We start from the raw sequence: 16,001 nt of genomic DNA on the forward strand, positions 1-16,001 counted from the left end.
TTGATAACCTTTGTTTTGCAAAAGGTCAACATGATTTAATGATCACTACTCGTGAGTAAGATGCTTTTCATCAGAAAAGTTTACTGTAGCATGACACATGAGATCAAGTTTACGGCAAAGCAACTGCCGTTATAACAAAATCGCTGTAAACCATGCAATCTAAGTATCGAACTGGAATAGAATTCACATTAAAGAATCCCTTCAAAACAAAGTCGACCTCGGTTTCAAACCAAATCCACGTGTCACTCTTTGTTTTAACACCATATGATTTGGTTTGGACATAATGGAAGTGTGTTGACCTTAGGTTTCTTGCCTCATTTGATTTGGCTCAGCTGTCTAAAACCATCCATCTCTCTATCACCCTTGCCCGCGGGTATCACGCACCACAACCCCCCCCACCCCCCCACCCCCCTCCACCACCACCACTTCAGGAGACCCTGTCACATGGCTTTCAGAGATGTGATGGATCATTCAGACCTGTGGCTTTCAGCACCAAACACATGTACGTGGGTGACTTATTTTCCCCCCTAATCTTGGCATCCGGGAACATTCCGGCCATCTGCGGAGCGGCAACCCTCAAATCTGGCTCTGGATCCTCGTAGACAAGGGGCTGTCCCCACCAGATGGTCGCGAAGGACTGCGCGATGCCGCGTCGTGAAGTTGTCGAGAACTCCCACTTTCTCATTTTGCGTGGACGCAGCGGTCGAAACGGCGGGGCGTTTTTAATTTGTGCTCCGTCCCCGCGCTGAGGTCGGATACCGTGCCAGGTTACAAAAAAAAAAAAAAAAAAACGTACCGGTATTTTTTTTTTGCGTTGCGGTCGGGAGCTGAGCTTTCAAAAATCTGTGTAGGCAAAATTAATATGGCTGATGCCAGTGAAGGTATGCTTATGAAACATTTTCATATCCCATTGCATATGCACACTGGAAAGGGACGAAAAACTCTCCATGTTGAATCCCAAGAATTATGACAGAAGTAATGACATGGACATAATTTTTTTTTTTTTTTTTTGGTGTCTTTATCACCTCAGAAACTGCATACAGAGATTAAAAATATGCAGGGTATGCACTGTATCATATGAATAGATGTATATAAATGCACTGAATTTCCATTATTCTTTGTGAAGAACCATTGGTAATTCTACACAATATAATATAAATATATACAGTTATGTAACACATGCATTATAGAAGGCTGAGAAATCGGAGAGGGAATATCAGTTCACCCAAGCACTAAAAGTCTCAGCCAGAATGAATTATACTGGCATGCCCCTCTTGTCTGAAATAAGAGGTGTTCTTTTGAATGAGAGCATGCATGCATGCATGCGTGTGTGTGTGTGTATGTGTGTGTGTGTGTGTGTGCCTGGAGTGTGTGTGTGTAAGAGAAAAGAGAAGAAAAGAGAGAAAAAGAAAGAAGGCAGATTTTGTTTCTGTTTCATTTGGTTGACACTCCGCTGTAGAGACAGCATTAGTAATCCTCAGATCGATGGAAAGCAGGTTGGTTTTGGACAGAGAACAAACGGGAAATATTGTATTTCGCAGAGAGAGATGAGGAACCAGATACTCTCCTGTGGTTGGCCTCAATATTACATTATCTCTTGTCACATGATGTCCCCAATGTTATTTCCACCTCCAGAAACAAGGCCTCTGACATTGGCCTGAAATGAAAGAACATGTGGGTGGAAGAGTGGGGGGGGGGGGGGGGGTGGGGAGGGGGAGAGAGATATGCAAAGAAAGGATCATAAAGCATGAAATAAAAGAAAGGAATATAGTCATGATATTGTTGTTATTATGACCTTGGTGCTTCCTACTGATGCATGTTGTATATTTGTGTGTCTGTCTGTCTGTCTGTCTTTGTGTCTCTGTGTCTGTGTTTGGTCTCTCTCCCTTTATTTTTCTATTGCACAATTTCAAGTTTTCAGGTGCATCAAACACATGTTTGACAAGCAGAAATCTATTTACTGTCTTTAGATGAAAAGCCCCAGTGTAATCCCTTTTTAATTCATTCAAAACTTGCTATACAAAGATGTTCTCTGGAATCATTACTAAATAGCAAATGTTTGACACTCTCAGCAAATCTTAAGATGCTGTTTATACAAGCAGGATAAATAAACATTTAAGGAAAGGCAAATAAAAGAAGAAAATCTTGTTCGGGACGGTCAGTGAGTTGAAAATTAGCTCCTGGGCATCTGTCTTGACTTTTCCAATCTATCGTTATTATGCTTTTTTTGATTATGCAAATATCATAAGGGACAGGAGTGAACTGGATGCTACATCGCTAAAAGAACAAAAGGTCCTCTTTCCTACAGCAAATCTTTAGTGCATGTTTCATTGAAAATGATTCTCTTTATAAGTAAAGAAAATTGTGTGATTCAGATCAGTATTAAGCACTGAAGAGGGAAAAAAAAGTAAATAGCGGAAAATAGCATTGCTGAGACTCTTGTTTTTGATTGCATTGTTTTGAATGATTCATACCTGTTGTAATGAATAGTCGTTATGCGGTGAGAACACTTCAAGAGTAAAGGTGACAATGCCTATCTTCTTTTGTTTACGGTAAGTGAAACATTAATTCATAAGGTCTCTTTGTCACATGCAAATCAGACGTGATTTTTCTTCAATCTGGGAAGGGTGACCTCCACTCACTTCCAATGACAACTTCTCCTCTCTGATTCAAAAAACATAATCTAATTGTTTTTTTTTTTTTGTTTTCTTTTCTTTTTTTTAATCTCTTCTTTGCTTCACCGTGTCCTTCTAAAAAAAAAAAAAAAAAACATTGCTCAGCTCACACAGATTGGGAGTCACATTGCTTTGTCTTTCTCTTTTCCTCTCTCTTCTATTTCTTATTTCAAGAACAATATTTCACTCCAAGTTAAGATCTTTGCTTTATTTCTAGAATATCTGTTTTTTTTTTCAAGGAAATCAGATCATTAAATAACTCTCCTCCAACAATCTGAGCAGTCGATATGTAATGCATTTTATGTTTACTTCACGCTGTGTGTCCTCTCGTCTTCCCGAGTTTCTGATATTCAGAAAAATAAAGGCTTCGCTTGATATGAGACTACGACAAACACGATATTAACTGTAACACACGATCACGGGTATGGAGCGTGACAGAGACTTTTGGGACAATTAATAAAAAACCATCCACGTCAAAACTACGTAAGTGTAATGACTATCTTAGCGAACATAAACATGTTTTACCTTTGCAAGAATCTACGAGTTCAGCAGATTTTGACAGATCACTGCGGGTGACATCCATCAAATGGAAGAAGTGACCTTTTCTCCAATCTCTCCATGCATGATTTGGAAAGATGTGGCAGTAGCTTGCATCATTTTTTGCCTGTCTGATTTTTTTCCCCCTTTAATTTCCTCAGTGAATCGTGAGCAATGGAGTGCTTACGTCTGAGAATCCCCGTACTGGATGCAATTAAAGAATGATTGAGTTGGCTGGCAGTTATTAATCCTTTGGTGGAGGATAAGGGACATCAGTATGCATGAGAGATGAGAAAGATGGAAGAATATGAGTGTACTGGCCTCTTAATTGCAGGCTGTGTACACGATAGGATTCTTGCTTCTTCCCTGCATCCCATCAACAGTTCGTGACAAGAACACGGTGTCAAAAAATTAGCTTGTGTCAATCAATTTTACAGGGTCGCGCATTTAATACAGGGAAAGGTATTCTGGTCCAAAAAAAAAAAAAAAAAAGAACAAGAACCAGTTTGTTTCTCTTATCGCACAAGTTTTTCATTTTTAATTTCTTTTTTTTGTTGTTGCTGTTTTAGTGGCTTCTCCACATCTCTGCAGTATTCCTCCCAGTGAAATCCCATACTAATAGCATTTCCTTAACCAATTGGATTAACTATTGATGAAACCTGTGTTCACTGTATCAGTTTGTAATAAATCTAAGCGATACACCGGCACCTTATCCTCAAATGATAAGCATCATTTTACAGCTTTAAATATCATAGAGGAAGTAGAGTATTATTGTTTTCAGGTATTCTGAAACTCATTAGCTTGTAACAAAAAGAAAAATATACTGTCTCAGTGCTGGGGAGAGGGGCACTCTTCAAACGATGGAACCCAGGTTGTGTGTTGAAAGGTCCTGTTACCATTATTGTTTATAGTAATCTTTGGAGTCGGCGGTCCAGTATGCGGGACCTGGCAGAAATTTCACCAAAAAGCTTCGAGAACTCTGCGAGTTCTTGTCATAGAAACATTAAAAAAAATAAACAAATAAAAACGAAACATTCATCGGTCTACTTTAAAAAGTATATAGTTAGAAAGTTAATTTATTTTGTAGTACTATGTGAGGAGAATAAAAAGAACAACATGCATATTTCAGTCTCTGCGTCAGAAAGCAGCTCTTGATGGCCTACCAATTTACAAATAGAGCTATTAATATGATAACGGTATGGTAATTCACAAGTTATAACTAGGTCATTACGAGGGAAGAAAACATGTGAACACGCCCAATTTGACTCCTATAAACAAGAGCACATGTTTGGGTCAGTGTTGCCAATTTAGCGACTGTCGCTAGATTTAGTGACTTTTTCACTTTCCCTAGCAACTAAAAATCTTATCTAGCAACTAGCGACAAATTTGGCAACTTCTCGCAACTTTGGCAACCTCCATTCTCGTTGTCGAGCAACAGCAAATATCAACTTTCACCGATTTGTGAATGATGACACGTCTGCCTTTCCCAATGTTCTAGTGTTGCCCACATTTTAAAAGTAATGATTGACCAATGTAGAATCAGCCAGAAGTAGATGTTCTACAGATCTAACAGATACAACGCAGCTTTACCAACGTCACTGGAGAGCAGGTAGACACAAAACCTACTCTATGCCTATCGCTGTGCATGCGTATTATAAAACTCAAGAACACGCCGTATGTATCAGTAGAAAAGTGGGCATATTGGAAAACTCACATATACTAATCATTTTTAGGCTCCTGCACTCTCAGAAGATTAAAGTAAATCATTGTACCCTTAGGGGTACAACAGCTTGTCACTGGAGCAGTACCCTCTAAGGTACTGCTTTTGTGTAACTACGCATACCGACATTTTGGCATTTTACACTCAGTACTGTACCAAGATGATGTGGATAGTCATAAATTAAAATGACATACCGTTATTTGTCTGATAAGATGCTAAATAGTTCTTGTAAGTTTCCATCATTTTGTATCTTTTTAATTTGCTATATACATATTTGCAGCAAATTATCTGCAAAATTGTCTGCCAAATTATCATTAACTCCATTCTGTTAAATCATCTTATTATAATATTGTAGTATTTGCACGTAATTTTATGACAATTCAATCTGTTAATCAATATGTATAATGTTGTTCTTTTGAAAATATGCCCGTAGATTTTGGACACAATGATGTCACGAATATGCTAATTAACATGTGACGTCATCTAGCGACATTCAGTGACTTTTTGAGCAGCCTTTAGCTACTTTCCATTGAAAGTGGTTGGCAATACATGTTTGGGTTGTTTTCTTACTGACCGAGGATCTACAAGATGGCACAATCACGCATCTCGGCTGCTGCTGCCTTACAACAGATCCAGGAAAGTCTTGCCCTGGTGAGCGCCGTTGACCGCAACTTCTCCTTGGACGAAAGCGGTGAGGTCAGTGACGGACAATGCTGCCATTTTGAGCTTCAACGCAATGCCACTGAGGATGTTTGTGATGAGTAATGCTGGGTTCACGCTACACAATTTCAGCACTTGTAGCGCGATATAATCTAAGAACAGCGATGTGACTTCTGGGATGCCCTGCAACGAGACACGACACACAACACGAAAAGCCTAGTATGTCAGAATTTTTTGTATTTATCTGCCCAGTCTGACATCTCCTACGACATGTTCCTTTACGTTGACCAATAGGATGAATGACAGTTGTCCTCTGTGTCAATTTATGAACTGGCACAAGGTCCTGAAAGGTACGATGATTAGTCGGGGTCATACTTGTAGTGTTGCCAGTCTCCCGGCCAAGACACAGAAAGTATCTATGGCACTATGATTGCCTAATCTGACATAGTGGCCATTGTGAAAGACAAAAAATATTGTGTAGTCTGATCCTGGCATAAGTTAGTTAAATTTGTTTGATTAGCTTTTGTAATGGACAGTGTGAATGATGTTGATTAACTCATAGGCTATGTAGTTGAACAGCATATTTCAGTACAGCAATTCATATGACACACACAAGCTAAAGTTAAACAATTGCTTTTTTATGCTCTCTAAAGTGTTTTACAATACACACATGTTCAGAGTAAGTGAATGATTTTACCTCTGTCAACTCTGCACAGGCACTGCACATCATATCGCATTCTATAGCTTAAACTTCTGTCATACAGCTTAGCTTGCCTGGAAGGAGGCTAAAACTTCTCCCTCGGCACAGTAAATTGTAAAACTGTATCATGTCATACACACTGCAGCCAGCAAAGTAAACACATTTAATACCCGTAAGCTAAAGTTAGATAATGTAATTCAAGTTTTTCACTCTTTCAAATGTACCTTCTCAGTCTTTGCTCCCTTCTGTTATTTGTAATGCACTAATGCTCAGAGTAGCCCTCTCACTGACGAATTATTTTATGCATCATCATATCAGGTTCTTGTACCATAATATTGTGTGCTATATTAGTTGGCATTGGAGCCAACTAAATCAGATTCATGGAGGTTATACAACCCTTATTGTGACAATTAGTCTCATTAGTGTAGGCTATTGTTATGCATATGTCAGATGTAAATGTTCTAAATACTTGTAAATATGTTTCTTGGCTGCTGTAATGTGTAAATGGCAAATTCTATGTTTTAATTTGTGAATAGTTGAACACACCATGAACGGGCAACTGCTCACATTTTATTATTTTACGGAAACGAGGGGAACATTGCACCTGCAAGGAAATAAGCATGGTGTCAGTCCAGTCAGCAACCACTGTCATCATGGAAGACAGAAAGTGATGCCGATGCTGCTCCACCACCATTGCGGTTTCTTCCTGCAAGGGTGCCTGGTGTGCAGCTGAGCACAGGGGACAGCCACACTCCTTGGGACCTCTTCAGGTTGTTCTTTGCAGAAGATGCTGTGAAAACCCACTGCCGGAACACCAACAAGCAAGCTGCCAGGAACGTAGCCAGAGGTGCAAAGTACAGATGGATGGATGTTGGAGTTGCTGAATTTTACAGATACATTGGACTGGTATTGTACATGGCCATGGTCAAGCAGGATCACATTACTGACCACTGGCAGCGAAACCTTTTCCCGTCACAGGTGATGTCAAGGGAAAGATACTGGACCATATCCTGGAATGTACACACGAGTGACCCAGATCAGGACAGAGTAAATGATGCCAGGAGGGGAACCTCAGAGCATGACAGACTGTTCTGGGTCAAACCCCACATGTGCATGATTCAGAATGCCTGTAAGGCATTCTGTCATCCCCGTAGGAGTCTTGCCGTGGATGAACGTAAGGTGCCTCGCAAAGGCCATACTGGAATGACACACACATGAGGGACAAACCAACCAAGTGGAGTTTCAAGTTGTTTGTGCTCGCAGGCTCGAGCAATGGGTACACTGTGGGCTTTTCTGTATACACTGGAAAGAGCAACTTCCCCACAGGCCAGGGACTCTCTTATGACTCTGTCATGTCACTGATTGACAGAAAGTATTTGGGGTCTGGGCAACATGTGTACACGGACAATTTCTATACAAGCCCAAAGCTTTTCAAGGACTTGTTTGCTTGTACGTTTGGTGCTGGTGGAACATACAGAGGGTCAAAGAGGGACTGTCCACGTAGTGCTGTCAATGCACTGACAGAGAAGTCGCCTAGAGGAACATACTGCTGGATAAGGGACAGTCCTCTTCTCCTTGTGAAGTGGATGGACACACAAGAGGTGTCTGCGTACTCCACCATCCATGAAGCCTACACTGGGGATGCAGTACAGAGAAGAGTGAAATCCAGGCAGGGTGTCTGGACCACAGAGTCCTTTCCATGCCCCGTCACCAGTGGTGGAATACAACAAGCTCATGGGTGTGGATTTGTCAGACCAGCTTATCCAGTATTACACAACACAGCACAAAACCTTAAAGTGGTACAGGAAGCTCTTTCTTCACTTCTTGGACATTGCTGCAACCAATGCTTACATTCTCTGCAAAGAACTCGTGCAGTAGGACAGCGTGACCCACAAGGCTTTCACGAAGGAGCTCATTGTACAGCTGTGTGGTGTGACACAGAAGACCCCTGCAAACAAAGCCTGTGGTGGCCACATGCCAGTTCCTGGGGCTGAGCTTGTCACTGAAAGCAGGGTGAAGGCAACCGCTGACCACAAGACCTGTGTATATTGCAGGATGCATAGGGGAAAGCAAACAAAAACCCCTTGGAAGTGCAAAGCATGTGATGTCTACCTTTGCCTTCGACCAGACAGAAACTGTTTTGAAGCTTGGCATCCTGATCAGGGCTGACAATATATTGTTCTTTTATCCATTGTATCTTTGTGTTTGAACACAGCATTTTCAATAAACTGTAAAACGGCCTTTATTCTCGCTTCTTTTCTTACAATTCACATTGACTTTCCAAACTGATGGGTGTGGGGGGCAGAGATGGGCCACAGTGACATTCCAGACTGGTGGGCCATTACCATGACAGTGGGGCGGGGGACTATTACAGGTGTGTTGACACCTGCCTCATCAATATTCACTGTGTAGGCCACTGGCTTTGAAAACAAAAAAAAATAGTGTCACTCCAAAATTGTAACACTTTAGTAGTCAAAACACATGAAATTTCTGAATGCTGTAATCACCTATGTGTAGCCAACACCTATGTTTACAAGGTTCAAAGCTCAAAAGTCTTGGGCAGAAATGTTTATAATGTGTTTTTTTTAACAATATCTCAGCACCTCTGAAAATAGGTTTTTGAAAATTGTATTTTTACAGTTGATTTAAACAAACAAAAAGAAAGATTAATGGAAAAGAATTCTTACTGGTCTCAGACTATTGGTGCTGAGTTTGTGCTGAATATAAGCATATGTAGCACTTTGGGATCAATGTTTTTCAGACAGGATAGGTGAAATATATAAAAATGTCAAGGCATGTCAAACTACCTCAAAAGTGGCTGACAGGCCTCAGACTCCATAGGGACTCCAGAGAAGAATATCCCCATTGTTGTATTGAAATGCTGAGGTTCTTCTGAATAAAGTGCCTTTGTAAAGGTAGGGCTGACAACTTACTGCAAAAGAATAATCTCACTCCTCTGTGACCATCTCTTGTGGAATTGCTGTAGCCATAAAAATCTCCATCGGTGTCAGTCGTGGGATACTTACCCCATGAAGATTCAGAGAGTTGAAAGGCAAGCTGAGACCTGCAAAGACTCTATTGTTGCAGCTGGACAGAGTCATGCAGGGTTCAGGAGATAATGAGCACCACTGAAGGGTAGGACAGTGAGGAGACCTGCTGACAGCATCATGAGCAGGTGGGAAGAGTTCCAGTGTTACTGGGGGAACAGACATCACTTGGCTGGATGAGCGCTGGGTTGGGGTTACTCGCCCTCGACCTGGTCAGAAGTCCGTGTAATCCCTAGTCCTCCTGCCCCGATTGACTGTAGAGAAGCCCCAGGAGGCTTCCAAACGCCCAGTTTCTCTCCCTATGGGAGAGGATGAGAACACAAAGGCACCGTAGTTGACTCTGACACTGGTGGAGCGGGGCCTTGCTATCCCCTTGGATGCAAAGTCAGAATGGCAGAGAGAACCAACAGCGCTAGTAGACAACTCAGGGACTGACGGGGAAGCCAGTTGGGCATGATTGCCGGCTGGCTGCACAGAGCCCTATGGCCCCGCAGGGACTATGTGGTGGTCCTCGTGAAGGGGGGGACAATGTAGCGAGGCTGTAAAGAAGGGCACTCTTCCCAGCATCCCAGTGTGGGTTATGCTTAGATAGTTCCTGTCACCCGTATTTTGTTTAGTATGTCCAGAGATGGGTATCACTGGCGTCGGTCTTGTATTGGTAGGTTGAGGGTTGTTCTGAATAGAATGGTCTGTTAAGCTCTGCCTTCGCAAATATCTGTTTTTACAAGTTACTCTAAAAGAACAATGTCCCCCCTTTATTATTATCTCTGACTGAGACACCATGGTGACGGACGCTACGATATGGATAGCATGTTTATACAATGTACATTTTTTAGAAATTGTATGTTGCACAGTGAACTCGAGGAAACATCGGTATAATTTTATGCTATTTGAACATTTTTAATCTGTGTAATCGAATTGTTTCCTTCTATTTTCTCATTTGTAGGTTGGTACTTCGCACGTGAGGAGATGAAACATTGCGTTTGGGATCACTGGGCAAATGACTCATTTGACACTATTAGCCTGGCCCATTACAGATTGTCAAGGCTTTAAATGCAACACTTCAACATGATAAAATGTGTCGAGTGGACCGCTTCCTAGAATGCCAGGGAAAATGCTCTGCTTAGTTACTTGAGCATGTGGTAAGTTTGAATCAGGAGGGAGAAAAAGGGAGAGGGGAGAAAGAGGGGGAGTGCGTAAGGGAGAGAGAGAGAGAGAGAGAGAGAGTTTTAGCATTTTAATCTTGGCTGCGTTAATGACATGATTTCGGGTCAGCTGTTCTGTGGGAGGAAAAGAAGGATATAAATACTAGCGGATTGAGGGATGGAGAGACATAGAGAACAGGAGGGATGGAGAGATTCCGGGCCATAGGACATGTTTGGTCTGAGCTGGGAAACTCCACTGCTATCCACCAATAAGAGGAAGCACATGGTCAACACCTGAATACAATCCATTTAATCATCTATATTTTATCATCTCTGTGTCTCAGTGGATAAATCAAAGATTTTCTATTTTTCACAAACAACACCCACCTTCTGAGGGAACTATAATCAAATTATAACACAAGATACAACGCTGATAACACGTCGGCACAGAGCACATTATTTACTGATAAAACTATTGATCTTAACATTTAATTCTCAACCACACAAATGATAGAAAGTGAAAAGTGCTTTGCTCTGTAAGTCTGGGTTTTCTGTTTAATAGAAAACATAATCCTTTGCTAACTCTAGTGCACGTGATTTTCAAAGGAAAACACAGCACAAAAATTTACAGACTTTGAAGTTTATACAACGGGCTTCTCTGAATAGGAAGTGAAATGATGAAGACATGCAAACATAATCAGTTTCCCCCTGTAATTACGCTCCAAGGAACGAAAGCTTTCTGCCAAAGAGCGAAGTAGACCTTACCTCTAGCGGTGTTGTTATTTTTATTTTTTTTTCTTTCTTTCTTTCTTTCTTTCTTTCTTTCTTTCTTTCTTTCTTTCTTTCTTTCTTTCTGTGGTTGAAAGCATCAGTCTGGTGACAGTGCTGTTTATATTCCTGACGTGTGCATGCGGGGGGGCCTCAGACGGTGCCTGTCCTAATATGCCATGACCGTTTGGTAAAGGGGTGAAGCTTTTTAATATCTCTTCTCACCGCTGCCTGAAATAGGCTGACAGCTCCAATTACTGCTTGGAGCTCCACTGTGGCTGCTCCATGGACAAATACAACCTCCAAATATCCCTGAGGATAAGCCCTCTTCAGCGAAAGAAAGCGAGGGAAAGCAGAGAGAGAGAGAGAGAGAGAGAGAGAGAGGGGGGAGGACAGGGAGAGAACAAGAATTGGGTTTGACTGGTACTGTTTCTCTATCAGCACTGGTACAATTGGTACAATGCAGCCATCAAAACTCTCCCCTACCCCACCCCCTGTCTCCGTCTCTCTCTCTCTCTCTCTCTCTCGCTCGATCTTCCCACTTATTGAAACTACATCCAATCAGCAGCTGTATAAACAAAACCAGGTGATAGAGCAGAGGAACTCTAGATGGGGAAAGCCACTTTGATCATTTTCAGTAATGACCAGGTCGCTAGCACACATAGCACCTCACAGATACGCCCTCTAATCCAAATAGATATTGCCTACTTATCGGCAACCTGGTATTCATTGGAAACTTAGCAAGCGTAGTAGTTCAAAGGAATGAATCACGTGCCAGACAAGACATCAGTGTTTCGAGATTGGCACTAAAGAGAAAGAAAGTCCTTGAGAGGCTGACATTCATTCGTTCTTCACTCACTTCTGTCCTTGGCAAAAGATAGAAAAGTTGACAAGAGTTCCTTGTAGAAATCCTTCTATTTTGTGAGAAATCGAAAGTGGTCAGATTCCAGTGTTTTGAGTTATCAGGGTTCTTGGTTGAAGAGCTATACCGTGCTACTCTTATCAACACACCCAATCACAGCACCTTCATGTTGGCGGTAGTAAAGTTGGTCCTGTACACACTGAAGTCAAAGTACTCAGATCTTTTAGTACTTTGGTGTGTTGAAGATAAAACTTAATATGGCACTGTTTCAGGTTAAAGAGTGTGAAAAATTAAATTAGTTTCTTCCACTGGTTCATTCAGTGCATTTACCAACTGATTTTTTTTTTTACTCATTCTTTTAAATATCATTCACTTACATACATGAGCTCTTTCAGGTCATGCCCAAAGTTCCTCTCGCTCGAGTTTCCACATTCCACATTTTTTTGATTCTCATCACAACGTTTACGTGGGAACAGAAGTCTCATACACACATCGCCGATGCCTCTTCTCCATCTAATCTTTTGTTTGTGTGAACGCATAATCGCTCGGAAGTCACACTACACCCTTAACACCTGTGTGAAATGCTGCCTCCTTGTCAGGAGCTTAGAATGCAAATTACAAGTGGTGTTCCGAAATGCCAAGACAAGCAAAGCACCCATCCATGTGCCATGTGACCCCCCCCCCTCGCCCCCCCCAAAGCCTTTTATCAAAGCAAAGACATAAATGCTTATGTAATTGCCAAGATTTCAAAACACAAATGTCAGAATATGATTGCTAGCATCCCCAATACCCTTTGTGCTGTTTTCTCACTAGTGCTATAATGGCTCATGTACCATCGAAATGGTACGCGTACTCGTAACTTCTATTTTTCGTTTTATTCATCTTTTTTTTTTTTTCTTCATTGAAATGTTGCGTAATCAAGACACAACACGCGGGGTTTGAGCTTGAAAGCGTGTATTCGGTACTTTGAGTCTGATCTTTCTTCCGAAAATCAGATTTCTTGAGGGATTCAATTTGCAAAAGGTTTGGCAAATACAGCCCAAACCCAGCTTTCGAAAAAAAGAAGCATTGAATGAGTAGGGGATGTGAAATGTCTGAATGTACCAAAAGGAAATCATTGTGAGAAGTTAAAAAATCCCTACAGTGTTGTGGCCTTATGCCTTTTGCTTTTTTAAATTTTTTATTACTTTTTTTTATTTTTATCTTAGACTTTGTTGTGAACTTTTGCTCTGGGCTTTAACTCTTATGAAAAAGAAATTAAGGTCGCTCTGACACTACCGTGAGTGCGGCCAACCGACAGTCAGAACTTCAGAGGATTAAAAAGAAAAGAAAAAAAAAAACCCAAAACCAAAATGCTGTAAATATCTGATGCGGGAACAGAAAGTCTGATTGTACACTTATAAGAAAAGTCTACCATTGAGCCTTTTATATAGAACAAGCAGTTATGTCTAGACAGTGCTTCAGAAATTACCTGTAAGAACACAACGTTAATGAATAGTTGTCAGTGTTTTGCCACTGTTTCCTCTGCTTGAGTCATCTGAGCATGTTAATCAAGTGGTCGGCCGCCCACCAAGGGTGTCGTGCCTTTTTTTTTTCTAGGAGAAATATCCTAGCGACAAAACCATCAGACGTTTTCTCCATTTGCCCTTGTAACTGTCCGCAGACTGCCCTATGTCTATGCATTAAATCAGTGTAAATTCAGCTCAAGACAAAAACAAACTGATCTCATTCAACCTGACCGTGGAGAGAGGCTTTAGCCAGGCTGGTCAAGTTTTCCATGCACTTGGTAAGGGATAACTTCAGAGTCTAGTAACTTGGTTTTCACCACTAGGGGAAGGGTATGATTATGCCAGTTGTCATGTTTATGTTATGGCTGAGTGATGTGTTTGAAAAATACAGTACAATGTTGAGTGATGTCTATGAATGGATAATGAAAGAACTGACAAATCAGCTTTCTTCAAAATTATCGATGTCATAGACACTATAGTAAACTTCTTATAGTTTTGGGTACTTTCCAATGAAAAAAAAAAAGAATATCTTTTCTTCTTAGAGCATGAAATAGTATAACCATGCTTCATAAACCAAAATGGTTTCTGAACTTTGCAAACAAGCTGAAATTTGATTTGCATGACTTACTTTGGAAAAATAAATAAACAAACAAGCAAGCAAATAAACAAACAAATAAGCAAATAAATAAATAAAAATTCAGGGAAGCAAAACAAGAGGCCGTTAAATGAAATACGATATTTCTGAAGCTGAAATTTGAGAGACTAACTTTCAAAAGAAAGCGGCCACACTTTAAAGAAAATTATATTGAGCTGTCGGGTTCACATTCAAATGCTGGGAAACACAAACTCACCAAACATTTTCAAACTTCAGCAGTTTTGAATTATGAATTCGGGTTGGAAGCTGCACAGAAGCATTCAAACAATGAAACATTTATCATCTCAACTCCTTTAACTGTTAAACCGTTTGATGTCCTTTGTGATGCAAACTATATCTGAGGTTAACCTTCAAATTTATTCATCTGATTACCTTCAGACCAGTGCAGACACAAACTATTACACAACCAGAACACTGAAACAGATTCAGAACATATCAGGACACATGCTTCATGTGTAGGTTGATAACATAAGAGCATATATCTGATAGTGAAATTCAACTGCTTCTGTCTTCTGTTTGCAAAATAAGCTTGAACACATGTTAATCCTTTTTTTTTTATTATTGATTTTTTTTTCTTCCCTTCTTTACATACTTACACTGCTGCTTCCAAGGCTTTGCGTGGGAGACAATAGATTCATTCAGACATGCAAAGCCTTGAAATGTTATATCTAAACAACCTTGACACAGAGCTTACATAAAAACACAGCGCTTTAGCTGAGGGAGGCACATCCAAAGTGGATCCCTGCAGTCTGACGATAGATACACATCAGAGAGAACATTATTCAACGGCTTATACAGGTGGGAGGCGTTATTCTGGCATGCGCAAAGTCAAGGCATTTTATCATAATATTCAATTTATGCTGGCTTTCCCCATGCACTCCACAAGGGGAAAACAATGTAAGACATAGATCAACCTGTGACTGTCAGTGTCAAGCTCCGCCCACTTCTTTACCTCCATTTCCTCCTTTTTTTCTCCTCTCCATTCACAACAGTCTCATGTCAAGCTAATTGCTCTATTGTCTGCTTAGACTATCACGGCTCAGAGGAGTGAATTCGCCACTGTTTTAATTGTCTGATTTATCACCAGACAAACTGCGCTTGTATTGTGTGGTCACAGCCTCCGAAATTGAATAGATGTGTTTGTAAAGCGCTGTGGTGAGAACAGGGTTTCTTTTTTCTTTCTTTCTGTCTTTCTTTTTTTTTTTTTTTTTTTTTAAATAAAGCGTTGGTAGGTAGCCATGGCAAGCTTTCAGAAAGAAAAAAAAAACAAAAAAAAACAAACAAACAGCTGGAACCTTGCCAAGGGTGCCTTTTTATCCCGACTGTTATTTATTTATTTATTTTTCCCTCTCGTCTCTTTTTCTTTCCCCTAGCTTTGAAAACGTTGCATAAATGTACAGTTCATGACTGGAATAGTGAACACAGTAGCATAAAGTTTTACCATTTACTGAGAGCGCAGTCTTTTAAAAGTAGATTTTTTTTAACGTGCTATATTCTCTATGCGATTTGAAAAACTTGACTAATTATGTTATAGTTTCGTGATATCCTACCTATTAACTTTACTGTTATGGTGTTTCAACCCAACAACCCAACACAATCGCTGTGGTCAGTTTTTCCAAATCCTGTATTTTCTAATCCTGTGTTAATCCCCCAGTTACTATACTCTCTCAATCTCTTTCAGCGGTTTTCCAGGACAAAAAAGGAGGAATAGGCAGAAGAAATGA

The sequence above is a fragment of the Chanos chanos genome, chromosome 6 (genome assembly GCF_902362185.1).
Source record: "Chanos chanos chromosome 6, fChaCha1.1, whole genome shotgun sequence".
Lineage (NCBI taxonomy): Eukaryota > Metazoa > Chordata > Actinopteri > Gonorynchiformes > Chanidae > Chanos > Chanos chanos.